General features: G+C 42.0%; 2 protein-coding genes across 3 annotated transcripts in view; one reads left to right on the forward strand and one right to left on the reverse strand.

The window, feature by feature from the left end:
- CDH23 (cadherin related 23) overlaps positions 1-16,978 on the forward strand; it is a 1,196,655-nt gene that overhangs the window by 823,848 nt on the left and 355,829 nt on the right. The gene's annotated exons all lie outside the window — the stretch shown is intronic.
- C6H10orf105 (chromosome 6 C10orf105 homolog) overlaps positions 1-16,978 on the reverse strand; it is a 31,431-nt gene that overhangs the window by 10,590 nt on the left and 3,863 nt on the right. Inside the window, exon 3 of one of the 2 annotated variants that reach the window (XM_040438893.1) lies at positions 2,154-2,267. The gene's annotated coding sequence lies outside the window, so the exon portion shown is untranslated. Of the gene's footprint in view, positions 1-2,140; positions 2,268-16,978 lie in introns of both variants that reach the window. The other variant, XM_040438892.1, reaches the window with a different exon arrangement.

Below are 16,978 nucleotides of genomic sequence, written 5' to 3' on the forward strand. Positions count from 1 at the left end.
CACGGACCAAGATAGAACATGCATCCATGCTGAAAACACGGACCAACGGAACATGCTAAAACACTGATGTGTGAATACACACATTCAAATGAATGGGGACGTGTGCTGTCCGCGGAGAACACGTACAGCACACGTCCGTGAAACACTGACGTGTGAATGAGGCTTAAGTTGTATTTTCTAATGGCACCATTTAATATTGCATACAATGTATTGGGGAGCTGAAAAAAAAAAAACCAAATGGGGTGAAATTGGAAAAAAAGCAATTCCGCAACAGTTTTATGGATTTTGTTTTTATGAAGTTCCCTATGTGGTAAAACTGACCTGTTACTTTCATTCTTTGGGTCAGTACGATTACGCTGATACCACATATGCATAGTTTTTCTTGTGTTTTAATACTGAAAAAATAAAAACATTTTCATTGCCATATCCTGACCGCTATAACTTATATGTACCTGTAGTTATGTATACAGACAGATCTGTATGAGGGCTCATTTTTTGCAGGGCGATTTTTACCTTTCATTGATACCATTTTAGGGTGTGTATGACTTTGATCACCTTTTATTCAATTTTTTTGTAGAAAGCAACCAAAAATTTCAAAAAGGCCACTTTGACTTTTTTTTTCTGATTCATCTTTTGCCATAAATATTTTTACATTTCAATAGCACAGACGTTTTTGCATGCAGTGATGCCCATGATGTTTTTTGTTGTTGTTTATGTATTTTTTTTATTTATTTGGGGGGGTGATTTGAATTTTTATATCTTTATATATATTTTTTAAAACTTTTTTTTACATGTTTTTATACCTCCCATAGGGAACTATAACAAGCAATCATTAGATTGTTTCTCTCATAGACTCCAATGCATTAGCATTAAAGACTATGAGCATTACATTATGTTCCTAAGGACCCCTGGCAGGGGCTCCATAGGAACTTATGTGCAGCAGCCTAGGATCATTCAGGAGCACCGAGGCTGCTGCACTCACCCTAATCCCCGCTCGGTGGAGTCGGTGCACATTTGGAAATGTTTTGCATTCCCAGATGCCATGGTCACGTTGGGCCACCGCATTTAAGGGGTTAAATGTGAGCGATTGCCGTTATTGTCGATCACATACATTAGTCCTGTGTGTTTGCTGTTTATAACAGCAGGCACCTGACAGCTATGGTGCTCTTGAGCGCCATCTTTAAAGACCCACCCTGTGCCGTACATGTACAGCGCAGGGCTGGAAAGGGTTACTTGTTTTTTGTTTCAGTAATAAAACATTGTATACTGGAGAAAAGTTCTTGTTCCATTTTTTCTTCTATAAAACCACCTAGATGCCACAGTCAGCATTGACTGCAGTATAGTAGAAGTTAATTGCCAATTAGACAAAAAAGCCCACCCCCCATCACATGTGATAAATATTCTCTTTGATTGATATGGAGGGAGAAAACATAAAGGGACTAATTTTTTATCAGATATACGACAATTTTTGGCATATATCTGACGCAGATGAGATGCAATCTGCGACTTTCCCCCGTTCACGCCAGGTCTAAAAAAGGGACCATGGCATGGGCAGGAAAGAGAACGGACCACCAGGCCCGTCTCATTTATCATTCTAATGTTTGCAGGGACAGGAGGAAGGTCTGTGAGCCTCCTACTCTCCCTCCATGCTGCTTGCTTATCCCTCTCCAGCCTCCATCACCTGAAGTGAGAGTAAATAAATGCAGCTCTCACTTCAACCCTCTCTGATTCAGGGTACATCATGACTAGACCTAGCTACCTTCTAACCTTCTACCTTCTAGGGATCAGAAACCTCCAGCACTCCAGCTGTTCTGAAACTACAACTCCCAGAATGTTCCTTTCACCTCTTTGGTTCTTACAAGAACAGCTGAGTAAGTTTGCATGGTAGGAGCTGTAGTTTCATAGCAGCAGGAGTGCCGAAGGTTGGTGATCCCTGTACTAACCTCAAAAAGACCAGTCAGAGGAGATCCCCACTCTGCAGCCACACGGTGTTGAAAATTGGGTTGTCCTTTTCTGCTTAAATAAACCCTCCTAGGGCTGTTTAGGAGGGGGTAGAATGTTGTTGAGGTTATGGAGGATACAAGTCTGTAATAGTTTTTATATATATACAGTTAATATCATAATACAAAGTACAGGGTACCTATGTACTTTACTTGAGAGTAGTACTTAGTTGCTGAGTTGTTGGTTCACGCTCTGCCTTCAAAGATGTGACTCATAATACCTGATCTGCGCATCGGAATATACGTGTATTTGTCATTGAAATGTTCCTGAAGGAAAAAGAACACAATAGAGAAACCGCACATTAATGGTGTTGTCCATGTAAGCTACTTTGGGGCACAGAAAAAATAATGCTGGTATAGAAATCAATTTATATGTTTCCAGCTATCATCTACTCCGATCTTCACTAGTATTGTAGCTATGAGGTTTAAAACTCAGAATGTACTCAATATGCAAATGTGTGATATGTGCACAGAGAATGGTAGTGGAGCTGTAGAGCAGCGTCTTCTCTGAAGGGTTTGTCAATAGCTAGAAATACTATAGGAAAGCACAGGGAATGAGCAATATCTAGCTACTGCAGAATTATTAATCAGATTGACCGATAAGCTTTGACCCTTTCTTGTTGGAAAGTGTTTTTGAAATGAAAAATTCTTATTCAATGTATCCATTAATTTCCTGTATAATAACACAGAACTTTTTAAAAAGATGGTGATGATGCTAACATTTCCATCTCACCCCATAGTCACTTACAATGCAAACACAACAGTGTTGTTGTTTAAGATACCCATTCAGATTTCAACAGTTGGTGGTCCATACAGTTTTCACCGGCAAGATCTACCTCCCCAGAGTCCTATTAAGTGCAATTCTACTTGAATAGTACTGCTGCCCCTGACTCCAGATCATTGTCCATACTACATATGGCCATACCTACCCCAGTTTCCACTCTGTGTGTCTGCAAACCAGCGCTAGAATACATTACAGGGACTCATGAGCATGCACAGTACTGTGGCTTGGTTGCTAGCAGTGGTGCCTCTGGGTACTCCGTTTTCCTTTCACACACCAAAGACAAGCTGATAGGGACCTTAGATTGTGAGCTCCATGGAAGACAGCAAGCAATAATAATATCTGCAAAGCACTGTAGATGACATAATGCAGAGCACTCCAAGATGAGTTCTCTCAATGTGTTCCAGTGCTGGTTAGCCAGAGGGAACAGTGGTGAACATGGACATCATCTGGAGTCAGGGGTAGCAGCACTATTCTTGTAGTACTGGACTTAATAGGTTTCGGTATGACTAGGGTTGGACTTGGCACCACTTTAATTCATGCAGCAGGCAAGGAAGCTACAATGATGACTAGAGAAGCAAGAGGGAGAGTATGCACTCTTGAGATCTCGGCTACTAGAATACAGAAGAAATCACAGCGCACCAAGAAGCGTGGCCACCACTGTTAGGTCAAAGTGGTGAGGTTAACCTGTGACAATCAGACCATGACTGTAAAGGGCACTTTGCACAGGCCGAGAATGGAAAAGATCATCGCTAATGACCGTTTATGGTGATGCTAGTTAGAGATGATCTGGTGGTGTAAATGTACCACCGATTACCCGATGAACGCGCTGGTAATTCGATTGTTAGTGCCACCAGGAAACAAAGAGTCTGTATGGGGAAGAACAATGGCATTAGTGATTGCCCCTCCCCATACTCTGGAGGAGATCGCTGCGTGTAAATGCAACGGTCTCCTCTGCTAGCGATCAGCAGATTGGAAGAGTATTATTTGGACATGATGCACCATAAGACAGCACATTCCTTTTAAAGCCAAAACTGTTTTATCTTTGAAGGGTTCATTTTAATATGTAATTTTATCCCAGATGGTGAAAGCACTAAAAATAAAGCCTAAAAGGCAGAATCCCAAATATTGTGGGGTTTCTGTATAAAATGTATAAAAATGTCATGCATTATAGGTATCCAGTGATGATTAAAGAGTACAACTTGTCTTGCAAAAAACATCTCACACAGCAGTGTGAAAAATAAAAAAAGTTGTGGCTCTTGGGAACCTGGGATACAATAAATATGCCATGTGATTAAAGGGAATCTGTCACCAGTTTTATGCTGCTTATGGTTCTGTACCACCACTGAATGCTATTAGAAGAGAGCTGTCAATCAGTGGTGGACCGTGGAGATGGCAGGAAGCCCATGGGTGGGAAGACTCCTGAGCATGCCCTGTATCGAGTGGACTCCAGCACTCGGCTCACGTGCTGCTCACTACTGAATTTAGCAAAACATCTCGGGCAATTCAAGTACTGTAAGTGACCCACAGTTTTGCTCCAGGTTTCTGCCACCAGTTTATGCTGGCCTCAGATAAGGCAGCATAAAACTAGAGTCAGATTTAATTTAAGGGGTTGAGAGGAAGTGACCTGTTGAGTCTTTCCTGTGAATGACACTAGTAATTTCTAGGAATTGGGAAGGTAGTTGAATATAAGCAATTTTTTTCTTTCTTTAAAACTGGATCAATGAAAGTGGTCTGAATGATTTCTCATCAAAAACTGTGTATTCCATCAATACTCTCCTCCTCTCTCCTTTTCCACTGCGGCTGCGCGGTCAAATTCGTAGCGCAGTGGAAAATGAGAGAGGAGGAGAGTAAACGGGCGGGCAGAGGCACACGGAGGGCGGGGTTATGAGCCGTTGAGGAGGTGCTGCCTGGGGCTCGGACGATTGAGACGCTGCCCTGAGCACTTGAGAGGGCGCATTTACAGAATCTTAAAAGTTCATTTTTGGCTGAAAGAAAACTCCATTAGATACAACAAAGGTACCGTTTTTAAGTTCTGGGTGGCACATATAACGCTATTTGATCAGTCTAATATGCTCAAATGTGGTGACAGACTCCCTTTAAGAATAATGGCCGTTCAGTGACACATTAGAAAAATACAATCCCTGCCACAGGAAAAGATGCAACAAGCAACTGGCTTGTTGATAGTATGAAAGACTCGTGCCTTGAAGCGGAAGACTTCAATACTGCTACAGGCGCACAGGGCTTGCTAAGTCGATTTGAAGTGTGAATAAGCTACATTACATGTCGCAGGCATCTATCGGTTTGTGTCTTTTCTATGAAATAGTGCTCGGAGCAGTCAGTTGGCTTTCTAACTGTAGAGCTTGGCTTTTGCAGACACAAATCAAAACATTGATTTCTCCATGAATAACAATGTATTTTGAGGAAGGGTAATGTAGAAAATCTATTTTACATCGTGGCAGGATAGGAATGACAAACTGACTTTTGCTTCTATCTTCAAAATACTCATCACTAACAGTTTGCAATCAATCTTTTTCTGCTGTATTCTTTCAGCAAGGCCAGGGAGAATATTGTAGTACCATGTAGGGTTTCCACACAGCTTTGGCATATGAATTTTATGATCAAGAGGAAAGGAAAGATCTTTCCATTTTGGCACTTATAATGCAAAATTATGGTCACTATTAGACCGTATGATTTTCATGCCAATTATCGGGACCAAGCTTCATAGGAATGCTCGTTTTTAATTATTGGCCCGTTTAATCGATCAGCCGATGAAAGAGCACAATGCTCGTTTGTAGGTTGATGGGCAACCTTCACCAGGATGAAGGACGCCTGATTATCAGCAGTACATCTCCCTGTGTAATCAGGGATGGGCTGATGATAATGAATGGAACTCAATAAAGTTGGTTGAACTTGATGGACCTTTGTCTTTTTTCAACCTTATTAACTATGTAACTATGTAAAAAGGAGGAACGACTGCAGTAACGATCACATTTAAAGTTTTCATTTGCCTCTGTAATGAGGCCAGAGGACGGTGCAAATGAGCGCTGATAGATGTGTTATCATCCTTTGGCGCTGGGCGGACTGGGAACTTAAAGTGGCCGTGGAAAAAATATCAAAAGTGGCCCCGCTTTGTAGTCGGGCTCAAATTGATGGAAGGGAGGGCCATCAATACCATATTAAAGCACATTATACCACCCCAACAGAGCCAAATACCACAGTCCATCACAAAATACTGCCAGCAGCACAAAATACATCCCCAGAAACTTCCATTGGCAGACTGTGAAGAGGGCCAAGGCGCCCCCCTGGGCATTGGCCCACCGGGAAATTTCCCTGAAAGGTCTATGGCCAATCAACCCCTGGCGCTCACGCTGCCCAAACATCAGGCAATGTAATAGGGTTCTAACTTGAGAATTTGCACCTAAATAGCTACTTCATTTGCTTGCTAATGCTGCACTGCAAGCAAAGCAAAGTAGGCTAAAAGTGTAGGGTTGCACATTCAATTCCTTGTTGCTACATCAGCATAAAAAAGAGTGACAGGAAATAGGAAATAGACCCTGCAGACCTTTGTTACAAGTTTGTATTGAAAAACGCACTGTAAAAAGAATATTCTAATGAAGATGCTGTAATGAAGGAAAACTTATTTCACTGTCTACAACACTTTCAGTTTAGAACAGCTATGATTAGAAAGTGTTTTTTGTTTTCTGTATTTATAAGATGGTATCACACTTATTAGCACACTTCATGATAACATTGCAGTCCTTGATCCTGGTACCTTCACTGAAATACTACTCAACTACACGCTCCTTCCCACATCCATTCCATACTCCTCTCCTCAGTGCACTTCGTACTTTGACTTGTACACATCAAAGCTAGTTGACTACCACATTATGCCTTTTTATAGGTGGCTAGGCCAATGTATTACAAAAGCACTTTGCTAACTTTATCACTACTCTAATAGCCCATATACACATTATATTACGGTTGGCCTAACCTGGCATTTTTGCAGAACCAGCCGACAATCCAGTGTCGAGATAAGTGTCGGGTGCTTTGAATTTCAGCCCCCGATCCTTTTGTTCTCCTAGGAGATAAGATACCACCAGAGGTTCTGGCACAAGCTTTCTTCTCTCTTCCAGTTAAAAACACATTAATGCTTAACTGAGCGAAGCATATATGTATATGAAGGAGTTGGGAAAGATAGCTGGACAAACTAGCATTTCTTAACCTCAAAGGAGCCCATGCACAGTAGACTACAGTTGGAATTATAATGAACATTTATTAACAAAGGCTGATCATTTCCAGCAACATCTGGAATAAAGTCATCCTTTCTTAGAAAAGATCTTCCATCCCCGAGTGTTCAACATAATCAGAAAAATTGTTCGTCATGGCATCATTGAACATGTATGGCCAGTTTGAATGACTGTAACAGTATGGACTAAAATGTGCATGTCTGTATCAATGAAGTGTTTGTTCATTAGACAACCATTCACTCAATGGTCGTTCAACCATAAGCCTACTTATATGTGATCTGCATGGCCAATTTTATGACTCTGTTCGTACAACGTGTATGGAGGCACAAGGAGGTAACGCAGCTCCATACTAAAGAATCAACCAGCTGCATTATAGTTAGTCTATATAGTGATGAACTACAGAATTATTCTTTCCAACAATGCAGCCTGGTGTTTCTGATGAAGCATGCCATAAATTTCTTATTTTTGTTAGATTCTTAAGAAATCAAACTCTAAGTGGCCCTATATGAAGTTTATGGGCACTTCATTATGGCTCTGGCCAGAGTAATGGTGGGTTTATACGGCCAGTGGAGCAGCCGATTTTCAGCATAGAAGTGTTCCTTTCCAACAACTGGCTGCTCGTTTAGTGTGAGTGAAGCGATGCATTTACATACAGGGAGTGCAGAATTATTAGGCAAGTTGTATTTTTGAGGATTAATTTTATTATTGAACAACAACCATGTTCTCAATGAACCCAAAAAACTCATTAATATCAAAGCTGAATATTTTTCGAAGTAGTTTTTAGTTTGTTTTTAGTTTTAGCTATTTTAGGGGGATATCTGTGTGTGCAGGTGACTATTACTGTGCATAATTATTAGGCAACTTAACAAAAAACAAATATATACCCATTTCAATTATTTATTTTTACCAGTGAAACCAATATAACATCTCAACATTCACAAATATACATTTCTGACATTCAAAAACAAAACAAAAACAAATCAGTGACCAATATAGCCACCTTTCTTTGCAAGGACACTCAAAAGCCTGCCATCCATGCATTCTGTCAGTATTTTGATCTGTTCACCATCAACATTGCGTGCAGCAGCAACCACAGCCTCCCAGACACTGTTCAGAGAGGTGTACTGTTTTCCCTCCTTGTAAATCTCACATTTGATGATGGACCACAGGTTCTCAATGGGGTTCAGATCAGGTGAACAAGGAGGCCATGTCATTAGATTTTCTTCTTTTATACCCTTTCTTGCCAGCCACGCTGTGGAGTACTTGGACGCGTGTGATGGAGCATTGTCCTGCATGAAAATCATGTTTTTCTTGAAGGATGCAGACTTCTTCCTGTACCACTGCTTGAAGAAGGTGTCATCCAGAAACTGGCAGTAGGACTGGGAGTTGAGCTTGACTCCATTCTCAACCCGAAAAGGCCCCACAAGCTCATCTTTGATGATACCAGCCCAAACCAGTACTCCACCTCCACCTTGCTGGCGTCTGAGTCGGACTGGAGCTCTCTGCCCTTTACCAATCCAGCCACGGGCCCATCCATCTGGCCCATCAAGACTCACTCTCATTTCATCAGTCCATAAAACCTTAGAAAAATCAGTCTTGAGATATTTCTTGGCCCAGTCTTGACGTTTCAGCTTGTGTGTCTTGTTCAGTGGTGGTCGTCTTTCAGCCTTTCTTACCTTGGCCATGTCTCTGAGTATTGCACACCTTGTGCTTTTGGGCACTCCAGTGATGTTGCAGCTCTGAAATATGGCCAAACTGGTGGCAAGGCGCATCTTGGCAGCTGCACGCTTGACTTTTCTCAGTTCATGGGCAGTTATTTTGCGCCTTGGTTTTTCCACACGCTTCTTGCGACCCTGTTGACTATTTTGAATGAAACGCTTGATTGTTCGATGATAACGCTTCAGAAGCTTTGCAATTTTAAGAGTGCTGCATCCCTCTGCAAGATATCTCACTATTTTTTACTTTTCTGAGCCTGTCAAGTCCTTCTTTTGACCCATTTTGCCAAAGGAAAGGAAGTTGCCTAATAATTATGCACACCTAATATAGGGTGTTGATGTCATTAGACCACACCCCTTCTCATTACAGAGATGCACATCACCTAATATGCTTAATTGGTAGTAGGCTTTCGAGCCTATACAGCTTGGAGTAAGACAACATGCATAAAGAGGATGATGTGGTCAAAATACTCATTTGCCTAATAATTCTGCACGCAGTGTACAGCAATAACCTCCACAGTATGAGGACATGTGGTTGCTACTGCCATTGTTCATCCTCATAAAACTGCATTGTTTCAGGGCAGTAGATCACTGTTTTGACAGCATGATCTGCTGCCCAGAAACAATAATTTACTTGCCTGCAGGAATAACAGTTTCACCCGATGAACAAGTGTTTCGACGGACAGATTATCGGGAACGAGCATTTGTAGGAACAATCCTCCTCTATAATCTGCCCAACAATCAGGCCGTGTAAATCAACCTTAGCTCTTCGCTTTCCCTGATTGTTGATAGAAGCTCTTGAGTATAAACTGTCATCTGCCCATGTCAAAATCAGCAGTATCTGCTGAATGTAATGTAATATCAAAGGCAGAATTAGGGCTGTATTAGACCTGCAGATTTTGCAGGCGATTGTCGGGAAGGAAATGTTCCTTCCTGTCAATCGCCTGCTCGTCAGTAGAGGAGACCTCTGCTATTACATGCAGTGATCTTCTCCACAGTATGGGGAGGAGTCATCACTAATGCCAGCAGCAGACCGTGATTAGATGGCACAATCTGCTGTTGGCAAATGATGATTTTTAAGCATGCTTAAAAATTGTGATTGCCAATGAACACACATTAGCGATGATCTGGCCGACCATTGGCAGGTCTAATACAGCCCTACACACTGTTAATGTACAGTTGCGTTAGATATCTATGATATGTAATAAACACTAGTGTTGAGCGAAGGGAACTGTGGATCATAGTTCCGAAGTAGCTTTGTTCGAAACTTTGTTTGAATGCTGTACGTAGATTCAACTCTGTACAGCAATCAAATGTATGGGCTCCGGCTAAGGAAATTCATTATTCCCAAAGTCTTGTGAGACCTCGGTGAATAACTTCAGGATTTGATTTGATTTAAACTTTAAAACCATTTTAAAACATGGATCCAAAGTCGGCTTCGGTACCTACTGGTACCTTGGTACCGAAGCCGACTTCGGATCTATGTTTTAGTTTGGTTTTAAAGTTTAAAAATCAAATCATGAAGTTATTCGCCGGAGCCCATACATTTGAATGCTGTACAGAGACCCATCTCCGTATAGCATTAAAAATAAGTTTTTAGCCAATCGACTTTCGATCTAGGATCCGAAGCTTGATTAGCTCAACACTAATGAAGACATTATTCATCTTAATTTTTATTTAGATTTTTGTGTTTTAGTACTTTGTATTTGTCTATAGATAAGTGGACCATTTTGATATTGGACTTATAATAATAATAAGCAAAATCCTATATTTTATAGGTCCGATATTTTCTTCATTTTTGCCAGATTGTGAATGTGTTTATCTGTGTTTGCAGTTCTATTGGTGTTTTGAGTATTTGGTGTCAGACAACCAGTAAGATTTTAGCACCCACTCTTATCCACCCTCCAGACGAAGTGAGCCACCTATATCAAAAAAATTATTCATTAACGTCCTGGGAAATAACTGCCTATTATTTTGAAATTAATATGATTCTTTATGTAGAGGACACCAAATCAGCTGGGGGGCGGCATAGTGGCTCCTTGGTTAGCGTTGGTGCCTTGTAGCGCTGGGATCCTACGTTTGAATCTGACCAAAGACAACATCTGAATGAAGTTTGTATGTTCTCCCCATGTCTACATGAGTTTCCTTCCACACTCCAAAGATATACTTAGGGGGAACTTAGATTGTGAGCGCCACTGGGGACAGCCCAATGCTAATGTCTATAAAGAGCTGTCAGCACTATATAAGTTAGTAAAGTAAATAAATCAGGGCTTTTATCATTTTTCATTCACCTAAGAATTGGCTTCATGTACAAAAGACGTGCTAAAACTAGGGAGGTGCGTGCCATCTGCTGGAAGAATATAAGTACACATGTCTCGAATGTCCCGCTGTGCAGTCTTTTTCTTGGAAGGCAGGGGATGTGTCTTCTAACTAGACAGTTTTTTTTTTTCCATGTAGAATTTAACACATTCTGTTTTTGCACTAAAAGTAGGATCCTTCGTTTATTGCTGGTTTCTCGTTTAGATAATTGTGTCTTTGTTTGTTCTGTCTAGTGAGTACAAAGAAAGGCACCTAAACCAATAGGACCATAGAGGGTGTTAGGAGGATAGATTAAAGTAATGACATTTATTTAGTCTTGAAAAGGTTTGGTTGTTTAAATCGTGTTTCTGTCCTACATTGGGGAAAAAGGATACAAAAGCTGTGTGCATCTGTTTAACGTATACAACGTGTTTATGTTAAACGTGGGACAAAAACATGATGTGAATACAGTCTAAAGAGGACGTGGTTAACATATATAAATGACAATACAAAATATGGTGATAGGCTGTTCCGTGTAAAATCCCTTTTAAAGACAAAGGGTGCACTGCCTCCATCTAGGGAAGATAAAGTCTCCAGAGGCAACAAGGCTTCTTTACTATAAGAACGTGAATCTGTGGAATAGTCTACCCCAGCAGGTGGTCCCAGCAGGAACAATTGATGGTTTCAAAAAAAGGCTTAGAATTAGATCAGGGATGCTCAACCTGCAGTCCTCCAGCACTCCGAGCATGCCCTAATAGCTGTAGGCTGTCCAGGCATGCTGAGAGTTGTAGTTTTGCAACAGCTGGAGGGTAGCAGGTTGGGCATCCCTAAATTAGATGAATTCTTAGAAGTAAATAAAAATGTTGAATTTCATGGTCCAATGTTAATAAAGTCTATGAAACACTTGTGGATCCAAAACTATTACTACACCCCTACCTGAACTCCTTGGGAGGTGTAGTTTCCAAATTCGGGTAATATTTGTGGGGATTCCACTGTGCTGCTACCACGTGGCACTCAAACCTATTCCAGCAAATTCTGATCTTCAAACACTAAATGCTGCTCCTTCTTTTCTGACCCCTGCAGTGTGCCCAGTTTACGATCACATATTTGGTATTTACGTAAATAATTGTTTTGCTGTCCTTGTGAAAGTGACGAATTTTAAGCTAAGACTACAACTTTTTGGAAAAATTTCATTTTTTAATTTTCATTGTCTAAGGCAGGGGTCAGCAACCTTTTACACACCGAGTGCCATTTTTGAAACCATCAGGCAACCGGGTGCCAGTGAACAACAGCGCTCCATAGTGTTAGTTAGATTTTCATTTTTATACTTTTTATACAGTACAAGTACATAGTTGTACTGCTAATAGTAAGTTAAACTCACTAATTAATTAAAGGTGTTTACCTTGCCACCCTAAGCTCAGTATAACGCGAGCTACAGCTATGTGCATGTGTTAGCTCACCTCCCGATCTACTGAGCCGACCTGTGACAGTCTCATTGTCACAGGTCGGCTAGAACTATGAGGTGAGTGAAAAGCACTCACCTCATAGTTCTCCTTTAAGGCAGTGAGAAATTCTATTCCACATTACAAAAAGACCTCAGATCAGCCCTAAACACTGCACCTTCATAAAACACAGGGTTTTTACTTACCTGATGGAGAGCTGAGACAAAAGACCGGAGTCGTGTGGGCTGTAGGCGTTCAAGCTGTAGACTTCTGACTGTAGGTTACTGGCAGGTATTTTCTTCTGGTAGACTGGAAGAAATACAAAATAATTATTACTTACAGAAAATAATTTCTAACAGGCCTACAGCATCACCAAAAGACCTCACGTCAGCCTCAAACCTTTTACCAGACCTCAGACCAGCAGCAATACACAGGAGACCTCAGATCTGGGGGGATCTGTGGATGACAGACACTGTTATGGGGGGATCTGTGGATGACGGACACTGTTATGGGGGGGGATCTGTGGATGACGGACACTGTTATGGGGGGATCTGTGGATGACACACACTGTTATGGGGGGATCTGTGGATGACGGACACTGTTATGGGGGGGATCTGTGGATGACAGACACTGTTATGGGGGGATCTGTGGATGACAGACACTGTTATGGGGGATCTGTGGATGACGGTCACTGTTATGGGGGGGATCTGTGGATGACGGACACTGTTATGGGGGGATCTGTGGATGACGGACACTGTTATGGGGGGGATCTGTGGATGACGGACACTGTTATGGGGGGATCTGTGGATGACGGTCACTGTTATGGGGGGGATCTGTGGATGACGGACACTGTTATGGGGGGATCTGTGGATGACGGACACTGTTATGGGGGGATCTGTGGATGACGGACACTGTTACAGGGGGATCTGTGGCTGGCACTGTTACAGGGGGGGGATCTGTGGCTGGCACTGTTACAGGGGGGGATCTGCGGATGGCACTGTTATATATGTGCCATCCACAGACCCCCCAGCCCATAACAGTGACATCCACAGACCCCCCCCAGCCCATAACAGTGCCATCCACAGACCCCCCCCCAGCCCATAACAGTGACATCCACAGACCCCCCCCAGCCCATAACAGTGACATCCACAGACCCCCCCAGCCCATAACAGTGACATCCACAGACCCCCCCCAGCCCATAACTGTGCCATCCACAGATCGCCCCCGCCGCCAGTATACAAATATAAGATGTTATATTCATTTATTGGTTATTAAACATGCCCCCTCAGTCCTATTACTACCTTACATCCTAATCGCTTCTGTAGAATTCAGGTAGCCCAAGCCGGGCGGCCGGCGCGTCTCTCACTGACGTCACTTGCCTGCGCCGCCGGCTTCATTCAGGCACATGACAAGAGTTACGCTGCCGCCCGCCTGGCCTGCCTGAATTCTACAGATGCGATTAGGATGTAAGGTAGTAATAGGACTGAGGGGGCATGTTTAATAACCAATAAATGAATATGACATCTTATATTAGTATACCGGAGCGGCGGGGCGGGGCTATACTACACTGACTGCACCGCCCCGCCGCTATTGCCAGCCCCCAGATCCTCCTCCCAGTCCCTCCCCGAGTCCCCGCTCGCTCCTACATCGCAGCTTGCGATGTAAAACGGCAAGCATTCGCCCCATAAGACGCAGGGGCATTTCTCCCCCATTTTGGGGGAAGAAAAAGTGTGTCTTATGGGGCGAACTCACACGTGCCAGCAGAGACAGACTCGCGTGCCATGCCGGGCACGCGTGCCGGGGGTTGCCGACCCCTGGTCTAAGGCCTCATGCACACGACCGTTGTTTTATTCCGTGTCCGTTGTTCAGTTTTTCGTGATTTTCTGCGGACCCATTGACTTTCAATGGGTCCGTTGAAAACTCGGCTAATGCACCGTTTGTCATCTGTGTCCGTGATCCGTGGTTCCAGTGCGTCAAAAAAATATAACCTGTCCTATTATTTTCGCAGAAAACGGTTCGCGGACCCATTCAAGTCAATGGGACCGCTAAAAAACACAAAGGGACACAAGATTGTCATCCACGTCTGCGCGTCCCCTTTTTTTTTTTCTTCCTATCATTTGCAAGGCAAACCTGTCTTAGATTTTTTTTTTACTTTCCTTTATGTCTGGTGATCCTCCAAAAATAAAGGAAGACACACGGAAACAAAAACGGAAACGGATCACGGAACAACGGAACCCATTTTGCGGAACGGAACACAACGGTCATGTGCATGAGGCCTAATTCTAATAAATTCTATGAAATACCTGTGGGATAAAACTGCTCATTAAACCCCTAGTTGAATTCCTTGAGGGATATAGTTTCCAAAATTGGAAAATAGGATTTTTTTTTTTTTTTTTGGGGGGGGGGTATTATATTTTGGCAAATCAAGGATGCTGCAAAACTTAAATAGTGCCTGAAACAGATCGTAAAAAATCCTCAAGGTTCACTTTAATTTCTGAGGCCAGTAGTTGTCAAGCAGAACATTAGAACCATAGATAGAATATTTCTAAAAACTAAAGATTCAAGACATAATAAATGGTGAGTTTTGAATGTCATCCAACTGTTTGCACAGACACATAGCTTTGATTCATCTGTTTTGTTGATCTCAGTCTCCATTTCCAAGTTATGATTCTTTTTCCTAATATGCAATTTAGGCCTTTGGTGCAATGAGGGTGTCACCATTGCTCTTGTTGCACCCAAAACACTCCCTTCTGTGGCCAGCCTTTTCCACTTTGCTACTGCCTGGCCCTGTCAATCGAAGGAGTGATGCAGAGTAGATGATAAAAAAAAAAGACTTATTCCCAGAGCATGCTCTAAATATACTTAGTCATTATTAGAAATAAAATCCACATTAAGTGGAAATAAAAGGACATAAAAAAACACGCTTCGGGGCGCTATCCCTTCTTTCAGATACAGGAGTAATCTGAAGAAGGGGCAGCTCCCCCAAGCACATTATTTGGACCACACTATGTTTTTATGTCCTTTTATTTTCACTTCATGTGGATTTTAATTCTGATAATGTGTTAGTATTTTTAGAGGATGCTCTGGAAAAAAGTTATTTTTGTTTATCCTTTACTCTGTACCTCCTCTCTACCTTCAGACTGCGATAACTACCGTCCCCATGTGGATGACCATGTCCAGCCAGCAAGCCTACAATCTCTTGCCATTGAGCACACATGCGCCTTGGTTGTTGTGACTACTCACAAAACCGGTAGGTGAGCAACTTTGCACTGTGTTTAAACCTATGTTTGTTGGGTATCACCCTATGTTTGCACCCTGTATTTTTCTTTAGCTTTGTCTAAATCAAAGCATTAAGGGAGGGGCTGGCTACAGAAAAGAATGGAGCTTGGGTGTAACAGAACAATGGTGACGCCCTCATTGCTCAAAATGCCTAATTTGGATATTAGGAAAAATTGGAGAATGGAGCCTTGGATCAACAAAATAAAACATACTTTAATCAAGAGAACTACAACTATGTGTCTATGCAAATAGTTGGATAGGGAAATTGTTGGTGATAGACACCCTTTAAATGCAAGGAATCTGATTTGTTCTCTTTTAGTTTACTGTGGCTTATTACTAATCGTTTTTCCCCTCTCTAATCTATCTTTCTGTCCCACTGTTCGGGTACGGCCACATGTTCAGGTTTCTTGATGCCGTTTTGGAAGCCAAAATCAGTTGTGGATTATAAAAGGAAATAAAGTAAAATTTCTGCTCTTTTTTAAATTTATTCCTGGTTATAGTTTCCAAAACTGCACCAGTGAACCAAACAGTGTGGCTGTACCTATTTGCTCATAGATTGTAAGCTCTTGAGAGCAGGGCCCTCACTCTTGTTTTGAATAGTTTGTTATTTTGTAATGTTTGAATTGAATGTCTGAAATGTAAAATGCTGTGGAATATGTTGGTGCTATAAAAAGATTATTATCATTATTATGACTACTATTATTAAAGAATATTCTTCAGTCTTCAGTCATTCTAATGACACCGTTGCAAGCTTGTATTTGGAATTAAAAGGGCTGTTCCAGATTGATCAGCAGGTGTCCATCTGATGGGACTTTCATGATCACAAAAATGGAAGTTCTGTGTCCCCCATTTCAATGAAGCAGTAGTGGAGAAAAGTGCTTGGCTATCTCCAGCAGTCCTATAAATTTTGAATGGAGAGGCAGTGTGAACGCTCTACTACCACTCCATTCAATTAGGGGGCACTAGACACCCATTCTTGTGATCGTGGGGGTCACACAGTGATCAGACACCCAACAATCATCTATCCTTTGCGCAAGTGATAAGTGCTCATTCTGAGGCAACCTTTTACACATTTACACAAGCTCTAAGAGGCTGGCTAACATGTTATTAAAGGGGTTGTCTCACTTCAGTGAATGGCATTTATCATGTAGACAAGAAAGTTAATACAGGGCACTTACTAATGAATTGTGATTGTCCATATTGCATCCTTTGC

The sequence above is a fragment of the Bufo bufo genome, chromosome 6 (assembly GCF_905171765.1).
Source record: "Bufo bufo chromosome 6, aBufBuf1.1, whole genome shotgun sequence".
NCBI classification, from domain to species: domain Eukaryota; kingdom Metazoa; phylum Chordata; class Amphibia; order Anura; family Bufonidae; genus Bufo; species Bufo bufo.